Source organism: Oncorhynchus mykiss, chromosome 8, assembly GCF_013265735.2.
Source record: "Oncorhynchus mykiss isolate Arlee chromosome 8, USDA_OmykA_1.1, whole genome shotgun sequence".
Taxonomy (NCBI): domain Eukaryota; kingdom Metazoa; phylum Chordata; class Actinopteri; order Salmoniformes; family Salmonidae; genus Oncorhynchus; species Oncorhynchus mykiss.
This window is the reverse complement of record NC_048572.1, coordinates 40,803,167-40,818,909: the sequence shown is the minus strand read 5'-3', so window position 1 is coordinate 40,818,909 and position 15,743 is coordinate 40,803,167.

Sequence of the window (15,743 nt, the reverse complement as noted above, 5' to 3'; positions counted from 1 at the left end):
CGAACAAAAGCTTTCTTTACCCCTCTCTAATAAATACCGCTACAGAATTGGCACCCAAACAGGGATTTGAAGAGAAACACCCATGACACCATCCACACAAGGTTGAATCATGTCTTTTGTTGGAACCCCATACTGTGTCAATGTGGACACACCTGATGGTAATCATGTTCGGGAATCTTTCATTCAGGAAGGACTCGATGAACTAATGGAGTTGGATAGCACTGCCCCTAATCCCCAGGCTTCTGGCTCACCTATAACATCTCCACCCTTACCCTCTCCTCAAACCCAAACCCTTCCGGTTACCCTGTCCAGAGAGACTGGGAGAGGTGTCTCTGTGATCCCTGGACAACTGGAACATCAATGGACACACACCAATCATAGTTTGACAATGCAGGAGAATGCCATTTGCAAACTCAGTGAATGTGTGGAGGCTCATCAGACAGATATGCAGAGGAGGTTGGATTACCTTCCCTGTCAAATGGAGGAAAACCAACAACAAATTGTTCAGAGACAGAAATATTTACAAGATTCTCTGAAGCAGGATATTCAAGGAAAACTGCACCGGTTCAAAACACAAATGGATACTAACCATCATCAAGTCATACTCTTTCTTGAGGACGAACAAAAACAGAGAGCAGAGGAGTCAGCCTCTGTTGTGAAGGGAGTGTGTTCTTATCTGAAGGAAGTTATGGAGGACATGAAGAACTCTCTCACAGGGGAACTACGATTTTTGATTGAACAGACTCAAAAGAACACCGTTAATGAGATGGAAAAAGCACAGAAGGCCACAGACCTTCAACTGGAAGGGCTGCACCAGGAGGTAATGCAGTGCTTTTCCCTTCTGGACAAATCTTCTGCACCTCCCTCAGGTTTTACCTCTGCCACTGGCTTGGCCAGTAAGGTAATAGGAACAGGTAGTACTACAAAAACCCCTCTGAAGATACTGTTAAACAACAGAACTCCCGCTGCCACTGTCATGCCTCCTCTAGAGCGCTCTCTCCCTATCAAACTACTTTTCCCCACTTTTGGCAGCCCAGAAGATGATGTGGATCCACTGTTTTTCTTATCTAAGTGTAATGATTTTCTTTCTATCCGGCCCCTTACTGACTTGGAGGTTCTTGCCACCCTCCGCAGTGTTCTCCATGGTACAGCAAGAGACTGGTGGGAGATAGCCCGTGAACATGTGTCAACCTGGGAGGAGTTTCAAAAAATATTCCTCTTAGCCTTCCTCTCAGAGGACTATGGGGATGAACTGGCGGAACGTGTTCGTAACAGAGTCCAGGGTGAAGCAGAGCCCATACGGGACTTTGCCTTCTCCTATCGAGTTCTATGTAGGAGATGGAAGGCTGACATTACTGAGCAGGAGATGGTCAAACTCCTTCTTAAGAACATGGTTCCCCGCCTTGCTAGTCAACTTCGAGAACGTGTGCAAAATGTGGATGATCTGGTGCGTCTTGGGACTCAGTTTGAGAAGGACTGGAAGCGCCACCTCCAAACTAAAAACCCGGTTCCCTCATCCCAGTATACCAATAACTCTCCTGGGGCTAAACCGTCTCAGATATTTGTACCCAAGATCCGGGACAAAAGTCCAGTTATGTGTTGGAGGTGTAAAGTTCAACATCCTCCAGATTCTTGCCCGCTCTATGTCCAGCGTCAGGATTCAGGAAAAGGTCAGAAAGGACCGAAGACTGAAAGTCTAGACAGGCGTGGTGGCTTGCATACAATTGGGTCAGCCTTAATGCCCACCATGAAGCCTTTAGACAGCACAGCTAGCAGTCTTATTCCTATTCTGCAACAACTATTGGTTCCTCTGACTGTTAGGAACTGGAGAGGGAAGGCCATAATCGACACAGGGGCATCTTACACCCTGATGCAAGAGGCCCTGTGGCAGAACATGGCATTACCTCATGAGGAGCTACGAACCTGGGAGGAGGGACCATTGTACTTGGAGTACCTACCACTCCCTTGGGCTGGATTAGTATAATAATAAAACTGCATGGTGAGACTATTAACCTTCCTGTGGCTATTCTTGCAGATTCAAGCCTTGCATTTGCTGTAGTCCTTGGCCTAGACTTCCTGTTCTTCAGTGGACTGACCATCTCGATGTCCGAACCCTCCTATCGGCTGCACTCTGACTATTCTCAGCCTCATCCATTTCAACCTGGTAATGCACTGATTTCAGGTTGGAGCCTGCTACATTATGCAGAGTCCGGACAAGGTCAAGTCAGAGACCGAGAAAATATAAAGAGACAAAGACAAAAACATGTTCCACCAGTGAAGTCTGAGAACCCAACTATCACCCTGATTACCGCCGTACCCCCCCTTCTATCCGAGAGCAAAAGCAAACCTGATGCTGATTTCTACATCAAACAAGCGGTGGAACAGGCATGTGTGTCGGATGATGAAAGGTGGCAGCTATCCCAGATGTTGGACGTGAACAGTGAGGTCTGTACTCTTACACTCGGCCGTACAACCGTCTTCAAACACAAAATCTATACCCGGCATGAGGTCCCCATTAAGCAGCGTCCCTACAGGCTGTCCCCCGCCAAACTGGCAATTCTCAATGAACAGCTCAAAAGCATGTTGGAGAATGGAATTGTGGAACCTTCTTTTTCCGGATGGGCTTCTCCGGTTGTCCTGATTCCTAAGAAAGATGGTGGATATCGATTCTGTGTGGACTACAGGAAGCCGAATGCCATAACAGAAAGCGATGCCTACCCTCTACCAAACATAAATGACATACTGGAATCTCTGGCAGGAGCATCCATCTTTAGTAATCTGGATCTGAACAGTGGCTATTGGCAGGTGTCAATGGATCCCGCTAGTCAGGACAAGACTGCCTTTGTCACCCCTGCTGGTTTGTACTCCTTCAAAGTCATGCCTTTTGGTTTGAAGAATGCTCCAGCAACCTTCCAAAGGTTGATGGAGACTGTCCTGGGAGATCTGAGGGGTAGAAACTGTCTTGTGTATCTGGATGACATCATAATCTACTCCTCCTCTGTCGCGGATCATCTGCAAGACGTTCAGTCCGTCTTCGACAGACTAAAGGCTGCAGGTTTGACCTTGAACTTGAAGAAGTGTCGTTTCTGTCTGCCAGAACTCAAGTTCCTTGGTCATGTGGTTAATGCTGAAGGTATCCATGCAGATCCAGACAAAGTTGCAGCCGTGCAGGAATTCCCAATTCCCACATCCCTCAAGGCTGTTCAGCGGTTTCTGGGTATGGCTGGATGGTACCACAGGTTTGTGCCTGACTTTTCAAAGGTAGCCGAACCCCTCAATCACCTTAAGAAGAAAGGTGTGAAATTCCAATGAACCCCTGCATGCCAAGGTGCATTTGAAGCACTCAAAAACAGTCTAATTACTCCTCCAGTGCTTGGACATCCTAACCTGAATGCTCATTTCATTGTGTACACGGATGCAAGTCAAACAGGACTTGGAGCAGTCTTGGCTCAACAAACAGGACTTGGAACAGAAGAAGTTCTTGCCTATGCAAGTCGCACCCTTAATTCAGCCGAGAGGAATTATTCAACGACTGAAAGGGAATGCCTCGCTGTGGTCTGGGCTTTGGAGAAATGGAGCTACTACTACTAGATCTTCACCGTTGTCACAGACCATGCTGCTCTGCAGTGGGTTCTGGCATCAGGCAAGACCAACAGCCGTCTTATTCGCTGGTCTATCAGACTGCAGAAGTTTGACTTCATCATTGAGTATCGCAAAGGAAAACTGAACGTTGTACCAGATGCCCTTTCTTGGATTACAGAGACTGCCAATGTTTGTCCTCCCTTGTGCAGTACCTATACTACCGCTAAATGTCTGGATGATTCCTTTCCTCTGGATGATGAGAGTGTATGGAGAGCACAGCAGAAGGATGCTGCCATCATGGCGATCCACAAGAGTCTGTCTGAAGAAGACTCCAAGAGTCGCTTCAATGATAGTATAGCATAAGTATAGCATAATTCAGGATAAAGTGTATCGAAAAACTCCAAGAGGAGATGGAATACACAGCACCCATTATCGCGTCTTCATTCCCTCTACATTGTGTGACCAGATAATCCAAGCTTATCATGCCAATCCCATGAGTGGCCATCTTGGAGTTTTTAAAACTTATCGAAGACTACAAGAGGTGGTTTACTGGCCAGGCATGTGGGTTGATACCCGGAAGTTTGTACAGCAGTGTGAAGTCTGCCAGAAATACAAACCAGACATTGGCAGACCTGCTGGGAAAATGCAGCAGACCGTGGTGAACCATCCAAATGAAATGTTGGGAATTGACCTCATGGGACCTTTTCCTCCCAGCCGGGGGACACGGAATTAATTTTTATTGGTGGTAGTGGACTACTACACACACTGGGTGGAGTTGTTTCCCCTCCGCAAAGCCACTGCATCAGCCATTGCTCTAATTCTGCGAAGGGAGGTTTTTACCAGATTCGGAATTCCGGACCAAATCCTCTCTGACCGAGGTCCGCAGTTCATATCAGGAATATACAAAGAGCTCTGTACCTACTGGGGTGTAATTGCCAAGCTGACCACAGACTACCATCCTCAGACCAACCTGACCGAGAGGGTAAATCGAACCCTGAAGGGGATGATTGCTTCATTCGTGGGGGATCAGCACACAAGGTGGGATCAGCATCTTCCAGAATTTCGCTTTGCACTGAACTCTGCCGTGCAGGAGACTTCTGGGGTCACTCCCACCGAACTCCACCTGGGAAGACCACTAAAAGGTCCGATGGACAGGGTCTTGCAAAGTTCGAATGTTTCACCTGACTGCCCAGCGTTTGATGCCGTACAACACCACCACACCTTGCTAGCCAGAGTGGAGGCCAGCAAAACCAAAGCCAAACAACGACAGCTGAGAAACTATGACAAACATAGACGAGATGTGTGTTTTCCACCCCAGTCTCGTGTCTGGGTACGTTCACATCATCTGTCAAAGGCATCTAAGAAGTTCACTGCCAAGCTAGCTTCGCGATGGAAAGGTCCATACCGTGTAGTGCAGCAGTTGGGACCAGTGAACTACTTGGTCTGTTTGGAGGACACTGGGGAAGATGTCAGGACAGTGCATGTTGTTGACCTAAAGCCCTGCTACCCTACGGCAGAAGAGCTGGATCACAGGCAAAAGCAACACCTGCAGGACCTCTTCGTGGAGGACTCTGATGAGGAGGACTTCCCTGGTTTTGTGTAGCAGGAACATGAACCTGTCAAAGCCTGCATCCTCTCTGTTTCTACAGGCATTGTTTTTTCATGGGGGGAGGAGTGTGGCGAAATCTGCACGGAGCCTTCACCGTGCACTGCCACTTTAAGAGCGCATGAGCAGTAAGGAAGGAGAAAATAAAGAGAGCTCGTTCAGCTCTTTGGGGAGGGGCCCTTTGGTGGCGCGACAGTTTGATTGTGTGTGCTGTGCTGCAGAAGTTTTGTTTGTTTTCAGCGTGTGTAGTTTATAGAGTATTTAACTCAATCATCGGTGTAATCGCTCTAGGTCGTGGTTGTTTTCGTTTGGGACCACGCCCGTTATGGATCGCATGGATTAGTAGCAACATTGTTGCGAAGCTTTAACATACAAACCAACAAACCATCGGACAGTCAGACAGTACACCTGCACGCCTGAAGACCACAGCTAAGATCTCTCTTTTTCTCTTCCCTCTATCGTTCCAGTGCTTTACCCTGCAACAGACTCTCTATTTTTCCAATGCACTTCCCATTGAAGTTCATTAGAGCTGGACTATTATTGCCCTGCCAGAAGTATTTGGACATTTTGTTAAAAGGGAGGTTGCTTGCAAGTTGGGTATTGTTATGTGAACTGTATTGAGATGTACTAATGACATGTGGCCGAGAAGACTGGACATTTTTAAGGCCTTTGTTGTGTCGATGAACACCCCCCACATTCATACCCTCTGCACTCATCCACTAGAAAATAATACAGATTATTGCAAATCCTATGTTGATGACTGGGTTTATTCTTGTATGCAGTTGCTGTTGAATTGCTCTGCCATTATTAGTATTAGTATTATTGTATGAGGTATTCTTGTTGGGGTTACCCCTGTGCTGTGATGTGGGTTTTATATGGTGTGTATTCTTTTTTCTCTCCACTGGCTATCTGGTAAACAGGCTACACTCTAGGCCAGGGGTGTCAAAGTCAAATGGACGGAGGGCCAAATAAAAAAATCAGCTACAAGACGAGGGCCGGACTGTTCGAATGTTCATTGAAAAATTTTTAAATGACGCATATAGTCTAGTGAACCTAATTGAACCTACTGAAAACCTAACAAATATATTACAATATGATCAGATAAATAAAGCAATATTTTCTTATGGCTCTGTCAGTAATCTTTAATTTTCAACAGACACAAAAGACAAATTTCCTTTATATAAATATCCCCATAACATGAACATTAAATGAAAGAAACCGGTATTCAAGGCACCATCAGTAGACTATATTTTCTATTTTAGCAAAAGTGGGCTAAATTTACTTCAAAGAAAAAACAATAATAGCAATTTTCTATCATCCACTCAACTGAAATATTTTTAAAATATAATTGGATTGAAATACAAAAAAATAAAGTGCAAAAATCTATTAATCAAAAACAACACTTTGTTTAAGGAGAAGTAACATGCAGTGAAAACAAATATTAAATTTTAACTTTTAAACTTGAACTGAGTAAAAACTCTAAATATGTGATTGCACAGTAATGTTCACTTGTTTGAGGTTGAGGGTGATACTTGGTGGTGTCCCATCTTTTCCACAAGTTCATCAATGTTCGGGGTAAGGCTCTGAGCTGAAGAAATCCTCAGAATTGAGTGGAGGTGTTCAGCAGTAAGTCGACTTCTGTGTGATGTTTTGTTCAGGTTCATCAAAGAAAACAGTTGTTCACACAGGTATGTGCTGCCAAACATAGACAACGTTTGAGCAGCCTGGATGCGCAGCTGGGGCATTGTGCCGGGGAGGAAACGGGCGAACTCCGCAGCACCCACTGCCGCATATTTTGCCCTCAGTGCATCATTGCATTGGAGGTCAATCAACTCCATTTGGAGGTTTGGTGGTGAGCTTTCCACGTCAACAGCAAATGGGTTACCGAGCAGTTCCAACCTGCTTTTTTGTGCTTCAAAGTCAGCAAATCGGCGTCGAAAGTCAGCGGCAAGCATACCTATTTTATCAGCCAACTGTGTGCTCGGGAACGCACTGGTAGAGAGCTTCTCTTTCATGGTCTGGCAGCTGGGAAAGTGGCTCAAATTTTCTTTCCGCATCTGCGTCTCCCACAGAGTCAGTTTGGTTTTAAATGCCTTCACTGTACTGTACATATCAGAGATGACACGATCCCGACCCTGCAGCTGCAAGTTTATTGCATTCAGATGACTCGTAATGTCACACAGAAAAGCCATTTCACACAGAAACATTTCGTCTCGGAGTTGTGTTGTGTCTTTCCCTTTGCTGTCCAAGAACAGACAAATCTCCTCACGAAGCTCGAAACATCTTTGAAGCACCTTTCCCTGGCTTAGCCATCGCACCTCTGTGTGATAAGGCAAATCACCATGCTCCGTTTCTAACTCCGTCAGAAATGCCTTGAACTGGCGGTGATTCAAACCTTTGGCTCTGATAAAGTTAACTGTGCGCGTGATGATGCTCATTACATGCTCCATTTTCAAGGCTTTACCGCACAACGCTTCCTGGTGTATGATACAATGATAAGCTGTCAGCTCACCTGTCGCGTTTTCCTCTTGCATCTTTTCCCGTATCTTCGCCACCAGTCCGCTCCTGTGTCCACACATCGCAGGTGCTCCGTCGGTTGTCAAACCCACGAGTTTTTCCCAAGGCAGCTCCATCTCATTTACACATCTTGACACCTCTTCATACAAATCATGCCCCGTAGTTGTGCCATGCATAGGACGTAAAGCCAAAAACTCCTCTGTCACGCTTAGGTTGGAGTCCACTCCGCGGATGAAAATTGACAACTGGGCAATGTCAGAAATGTCGGTGCTCTCATCCACAGCCAAGGAATATGCAATAAAATCTTTTCCCTTTTTCACAAGCTGCTCTTTTAGATTGATGGACAACTGGTCTACTCTCTCGGCAATGGTGTTTCTGCTCAGACTCACATTTAAAAAGAGTTGCCTTTTTTCTGGGCAAACTTCGTCACAAACTTTAATCATGCAGTTTTTGATGAAATCCCCCTCCGTAAATGGCCGGGCTGATTTAGCGATCTCTTCTGCCAAAATAAAACTGGCCTTGACAGTTGCGTCCGCGTGTGTGTCCGCGTGTTTCGTTTCATAATGTCGTCTCAGATTATACTCTTTCAGTACCGCCACACTTTCTCCACACAGAAGACACACAGGTTTTCCAGCTACCTTCGTGAACATATACTCCGACTCCCACCTTGTTTGAAACCCCCGGTTCTCAGTATCCACCTTCCGTTTTGCCATTTTTGATGGGTATCTGAAAGTTAATTTTACTGTGATGCTGACGACTGCTGTGCCAATAAATATTGAAATGAAGCAGCCTACTGCTCGGTGCGTCACCTTTGCATTGTGGGAAATGTAGTATTGGTGCGTGTAAAAGATCTGCGGGCTGCCGGCTTGCTGCGGGCCGGTTCTAATAATAAATCAAGATCATCCCAGGGGCCGTAAAAAACCTTCTTGCGGGCCGGATGTGGCCCGCGGGCCTTGACTCTGACATATGTGCTCTAGGCAGTCTCTTCTGCTGATGTGTGTGGGTCTGGTAGTGGTTCTCTCTATTCTACTCTTTTCCTTTCGGCATGGTTAATACCTGCCTGGCGCCCGAACAAAAGCTTTCTTTACCCCTCTCTAATAAATACCGCTACAACATACTGTACTTTTTTTGCCACTGTATGCTACACAATACAATGAAATTGCAATAAAGCCTTCCTCGCAAACAGAGCAATGATATTAAGCTATATGTATTTACATTAGGCTATAGCCTACAAATAGCTGTACCACATAGTCGTTGACCTATTAGGCCTACTGCAAATGATTGTTGTTTGTTCCTGAGCTGGCCAAATGCGCAGAGTGGTCCTTTAGCTGTCCTTCATCACCACAAGTTGGTTCAACTTCTTTAACATCATTGCGTGATCCTTGTGCTGTCCTTTCAGTCAGATCAACGTTGAATCAATGTCTTGCAAGATCACATAATGATACATTTTCATTTTAGATAACATAACCTAATATAATACCATAGTATATTAGGCCTATGACATTATTGTTACACCGAAAACACATCTAATTACATTTTAGGATGGTTAGTTGAATATTCTTTGTCTCATGCTTCAACTTGTCGGTACCAAATTTGAGAAGATTATGACATCATAAAGAAAATGTGCACTCCCTCACCTAAATAAATAGTACTACATCTCTACACACAAAGGTGTTGTACACACACACACAACCATATGCTCGTCTGCCATAAGAGAAGGCACATAGTAGTCTGGTTGCCTTTAAATTCTCTCTCTACTCTCTCCTCAGGTGACTGACTAATCTGATGCAATGATTCTGAAGCAGCTGTTTGAGACCTAGTTCAGGACCAGGGCACATTTAGATTTCTGTCATTTAGCAGACTCTTTTTTGGTTTAGCACACGTATACACACACACACAATCACAATCTTACACTATTTACAGTTTTATATAGCAATTTTAAACTCGGACAAAACAGAGATGCTTGTTCTAGGTCCCAAGAAACAAAGAGATCTTCTGTTGAATCTGACAATTAATCTTAATGGTTGTACAGTCGTCTCAAATAAAACTGTGAAGGACCTTGGCGTTACTCTGGACCCTGATCTCTCTTTTGAAGAACATATCAAGACCATTTCAAGGACAGCTTTTTTCCATCTACGTAACATTGCAAAAATCAGAAACCTTCTGTCCAAAAATGATGCAGAAAAATGAATCCATGCTTTTGTCACTTCTAGGTTAGACTACTGCAATGCTCTACTTTCCGGCTACCCGGATAAAGCACTAAATAAACTTCAGTTAGTGCTAAATACGGCTGCTAGAATCCTGACTAGAACCAAACAATTTGATCATATTACTCCAGTGCTAACCTCTCTACACTGGCTTCCTGTCAAAGCAAGGGCTGATTTCAAGGTTTTACTGCTAACCTACAAAGCATTACATGGGCTTGCTCCTACCTACAGTGCCCTGCGAAAGTATTCGGCCCCCTTGAACTTTGCAACCTTTTGCCACATTTCAGGCTTCAAACATAAAGATATAAAACTGTATTTTTTTGTGAAGAATCAACAACAAGTGGGACACAATCATGAAGTGGAATGACATTTATTGGATATTTCAAACTTTTTTAACAAATCAAAAACTGAAAAATTGGGCGTGCAAAATTATTCAGCCCCTTTACTTTCAGTGCAGCAAACTCTCTCCAGAAGTTCAGTGAGGATCTCTGAATGATCCAATGTTGACCTAAATGACTAATGATGATAAATACAATCCACCTGTGTGTAATCAAGTCTCCGTATAAATGCACCTGCACTGTGATAGTCTCAGAGGTCCGTTAAAAGCGCAGAGTGTTACGGTGCGTGAATGAGGACCCAAAAGCGAATCAACTTAAACAGAGCTTCTTTAATTACCAAACATAGGTAGGCTCAGATGGACCGGCAGATTCCGACAGGACAGGACAAGGTTACAGCAAACATGACGACAGTCTGGTTCAGGCATGAATGACACAAACAAACAAGAATCCGACAAGGACAGGAGCAGAAACAGAGAGAGATATAGGGGACTAATCAGAGGGAAAAAGGGAACAGGTGGGAAAAGGGGTGACGAGGTGGTTAGGAGGAGACAAGGCACAGCTGGGGGAAAGAGGGGGTGGAAAGGTAACCTAACAACGACCAGCAGAGGGAGACAGGGTGAAGGGAAAGGACAGAGACAAGACAACATGACAGTACATGACAGTACCCCCCCACTCACCGAGCGCCTCCTGGCGCACTCGAGGAGGAAACCTGGCGGCAACGGAGGAAATCATCAATCAGCGCACGGTCCAGCACGTCCCGAGAGGGAACCCAACTCCTCTCCTCAGGACCGTACCCCTCCCAGTCAACTAGGTACTGATGACCACGGCCCCGAGGACGCATGTCCAAGATTTTACGGACCCTGTAGATAGGTGCGCCCTCGACAAGGATGGGGGGGGGGGGGGGGAAGACGAGCGGGGGCGCGAAGAACGGGCTTAACACAGGAGACATGGAAGACCGGGTGGACGCGACGAAGATATCGCGGAAGAAGAAGTCGCACTGCGACAGGATTAATGACCTGAGAGATACGGAATGGACCAATGAACCGCGGGGTCAACTTGCGAGAAGCCGTCTTAAGGGGAAGGTTCTGAGTGGAGAGCCAAACTCTCTGACCGCGACAATATCTAGGGCTCTTAGTTCTACGCTTATTAGCAGCTCTCACAGTCTGCGCCCTATAACGGCAAAGTGCAGACCTGACCCTCTTCCAGGTGCGCTCGCAACGTTGGACAAAAGCCTGAGCGGAGGGGACGCTGGACTCGGCGAACTGAGATGAGAACAACGGAGGCTGGTACCCGAGGCTACTCTGAAAAGGAGATAGCCCGGTCGCAGACGAAGGAAGCGAGTTGTGGGCGTATTCTGCCCAGGGGAGCTGTTCTGACCAAGACGCAGGGTTGCGAAAAGAAAGACTGCGTAAGATGCGACCAATAGTCTGATTGGCCCGTTCTGCTTGACCGTTAGACTGGGGGTGAAAGCCGGAAGAGAGACTGACGGAAGCCCCAATCAAACGGCAAAACTCCCTCCAAAATTGAGACGTGAATTGCGGACCTCTGTCCGAAACGACGTCTGACGGAAGGCCATGAATTCTGAAAACATTCTCGATGATGATTTGTGCCGTCTCTTTAGCAGAAGGAAGCTTAGCAAGGGGAATGAAATGAGCCGCCTTAGAGAACCTATCGACAACCGTAAGAATAACAGTCTTCCCCGCTGACGAAGGCAGTCCGGTGACAAAATCTAAGGCGATGTGAGACCACGGTCGAGAGGGAATAGGAAGCGGCCTGAGACGGCCGGCAGGAGGAGAGTTACCGGACTTAGTCTGCGCGCAGACCGAACAAGCAGCCACGAAACGACGCCTGTCATGCTCCCGGGTGGGCCACCAGAAACGCTGGCGAATGGAAGCAAGCGTACCCCGAACGCCAGGGTGGCCCAAAACAACAGGTGTAAAAGGTGAACGAAAAATTAAAAAAGAAATGGTTTCACTATGATTACCAGAAACAGTGAGGGTTAAAGGTAGCGTCTCACGCTGAATCCTGGGGAGAGGACTACCATCCAGGGCGAACAAGGCCGTGGGCTCCTTTAACTGTCTGAGAGGAATGTCATGTTCCCGAGCCCAGGTCTCGTCCATAAAACAGCCCTCCGCCCCAGAGTCTATTAAGGCACTGCAGGAAGCTGACGAACCGGTCCAGCGTAGATGGACCGACAAGGTAGTGCAGGATCTTGAAGGAGAGACAGGAGTAGTAGCGCTCACCAGTAGCCCTCCGCTTACTGACGAGCTCTGGCCTTTTACTGGACATGAAGTGACAAAATGACCAGCGGAACCGCAATAGAGACAGAGGCGGTTGGTGATTCTCCGTTCCCTCTCCTCAGTCGAGATGCGGATACCTCCCAGCTGCATGGGCTCAGCACCCGAGCCGGCAGAGGAAGATGGTAGTGATGCGGAGAGGGAGGCGACGGAGAGCGCGAGCTCCTTTCCACGAGCTCGGTGACGAAGATCAACCCGTCGCTCAATGCGAATAGCAAGTTCAATCAAGGAATCCACGCTGGAAGGAACCTCCCGGGAGAGAATCTCATCCTTTACCTCTGCGCGGAAACCCTCCAGAAGACGAGCGAGCAAGGCCGGCTCGTTCCAGCCACTGGAGACAGCAAGAGTGCGAAACTCAATAGAGTAGTCTGTTATGGATCGATTGCCTTGACATAGGGAAGACAGGGCCCTGGAAGCCTCCTCCCCAAAAACAGATCGATCAAAAACCCGTATCATCTCCTCCTTAAAGTCTTGATACTGGTTAGTACACTCAGCCCTTGCCTCCCAGATTGCCGTGCCCCACTCACGAGCCCGTCCAATAAGGAGAGATATGACGTAGGCGACACGAGCAGTGCTCCTGGAGTAAGTGTTGGGCTGGAGAGAAAACACAATATCACACTGGGTGAGGAACGAGCGGCATTCAGTGGGCTCCCCAGAGTAACACGGCGGGTTATTGATTCTGGGCTCCGGAGATTCGAAAGCCCTGGAAGTGGCCGGTGGATCGAGGCGGAGATGGTGAACCTGTTCTGTGAGGTTGGAGACTTGGGTGGCCAGGGTCTCAACGGCATGTCGAGCAGCAGACAATTCCTGCTTGTGTCTGCCTAGCATCGCTCCCTGGATCTCGACGGCTGAGTGGAGAGGATCCGAAGTCGCTGGGTCCATTCTTGGTCGGATTCTTCTGTTACGGTGCGTGAATGAGGACCCAAAAGCGAATCAACTTAAACAGAGCTTCTTTAATTACCAAACATAGGTAGGCTCAGATGGACCGGCAGATTCCGACAGGACAGGACAAGGTTACAGCAAACATGACGACAGTCTGGTTCAGGCATGAATGACACAAACAAACAAGAATCCGACAAGGACAGGAGCAGAAACAGAGAGAGATATAGGGGACTAATCAGAGGGAAAAAGGGAACAGGTGGGAAAAGGGGTGACGAGGTGGTTAGGAGGAGACAAGGCACAGCTGGGGGAAAGAGGGGGTGGAAAGGTAACCTAACAACGACCAGCAGAGGGAGACAGGGTGAAGGGAAAGGACAGAGACAAGACAACATGACAGTACATGACACAGAGAGCATCATGAAGAACAAGGAACACACCAGGCAGGTCCGAGATACTGTTGTGAAGAAGTTTAAAGCCGGATTTGGATACAAAAAGATTTCCCAAGCTTTAAACATCCCAAGGAGCACTGTGCAAGCGATAATATTTAAATGGAAGGAGTATCAGACCACTGCAAATCTACCAAGACCTGGCCGTCCCTCTAAACTTTCAGCTCATACAAGGAGAAGACTGATCAGAGATGCAGCCAAGAGGCCCATGATCACTCTGGATGAACTGCAGAGATCTACAGCTGAGGTGGGAGACTCTGTCCATAGGACAACAATCAGTCGTATATTGCACAAATCTGGCCTTTATGGAAGAGTGGCAAGAAGAAAGCCATTTTCTTAAAGATATCCATAAAAAGTGTCATTTAAAGTTTGCCACAAGCCACCTGGGAGACACACCAAACATGTGGAAGAAGGTGCTCTGGTCAGATGAAGCCAAAATTGAACTTTTTGACAACAATGCAAAACGTTATGTTTGGCGTAAAAGCAACACAGCCCATCACCCTGAACACACCATCCCCACTGGCAGCATCATGGTTTGGGCCTGCTTTTCTTCAGCAGGGACAGGGAAGATGGTTAAAATTGATGGGAAGATGGATGGAGCCAAATACAGGACCATTCTGGGAGAAAACCTGATGGAGTCTGCAAAAGACCTGAGACTGGGACGGAGATTTGTCTTCCAACAAGACAATGATCCAAAACATAAAGCAAGATCTACAATGGAATGGTTCAAAAATAAACATATCCAGGTGTTAGAATGGCCAAGTCAAAGTCCAGACCTGAATCCAATCGAGAATCTGTGGAAAGAACTGAAAACTGCTGTTCACAAATGCTCTCCATCCAACCTCACTGAGCTCGAGCTGTTTTGCAAGGAGGAATGGGAAAAAATTTCAGTCTCTCAATGTGCAAAACTGATAGAGACATACCCCAAGCGACTTACAGCTGTAATCGCAGCAAAAGGTGGCGCTACAAAGTATTAACTTAAGGGGGGCTGAATAATTTTGCACGCCCAATTTTTCAGTTTTTGATTTGTTAAAAAAGTTTGAATTATCCAATAAATGTCGTTCCACTTCATGATTGTGTCCCACTTGTTGTTGATTCTTCACAAAAAAATACAGTTTTATATCTTTATGTTTGAAGCCTGAAATGTGGCAAAAGGTCGCAAAGTTCATGGGGGCCGAATACTTTCGCAAGGCACTGTATCTCTCTGATTTGGTCCTCCCGTACATACCTCCACGTACGCTATGGTCACAAGACGCAGGCCTCCTAATTGTCCCTAGAATTTCTAAGCAAACAGCTGGAGGCAGGGCTTTCTCCTATAGAGCTCCATTTTTATGGAACAGACCGTACCCAAGTCAGAGACGCAAACTCTGTCTCAACCTTTAAGTCTTTACTGAAGACTCATCTCTTCAGTGGGTCATATGATTGAGTGTAGTCTGGCCCAGGAGTGGGAGGGTGAACGGAAAGGCTCTGGAGCAACGAACCGCCCTTGCTGTCTCTGCCTGGCCGGTTCCCCTCTTTCCACTGGGATTCTCTGCCTCTAACCCTATTACAGGGGCTGAGTCACTGGCTTACTTGGGCTCTCTCATGCCGTCCCTGGAGGGGGTGCGTCACCTGAGTGGGTTGATTCACTGATGTGGTCATCCTGTCTGGGTTGGCTCCCCCCCCCCCCCCCCCGTGGCAGAGGTCTTTGTGGGCTATACTCAGCCTTGTCTCAGGATGGTAAGTTGGTGGTTGAAGATATCCCTCTAGTGGTGTGGGGGCTGTGGTTTGGCAAAGTGGGTGGGGTTATATCCTTCCTGTTTAGCCCTGTCCGGGGGTGTCCTCGGATGGGGCCACAGTGTCTCCTGACCCCTCCTGTCTCAGCCTCCAGT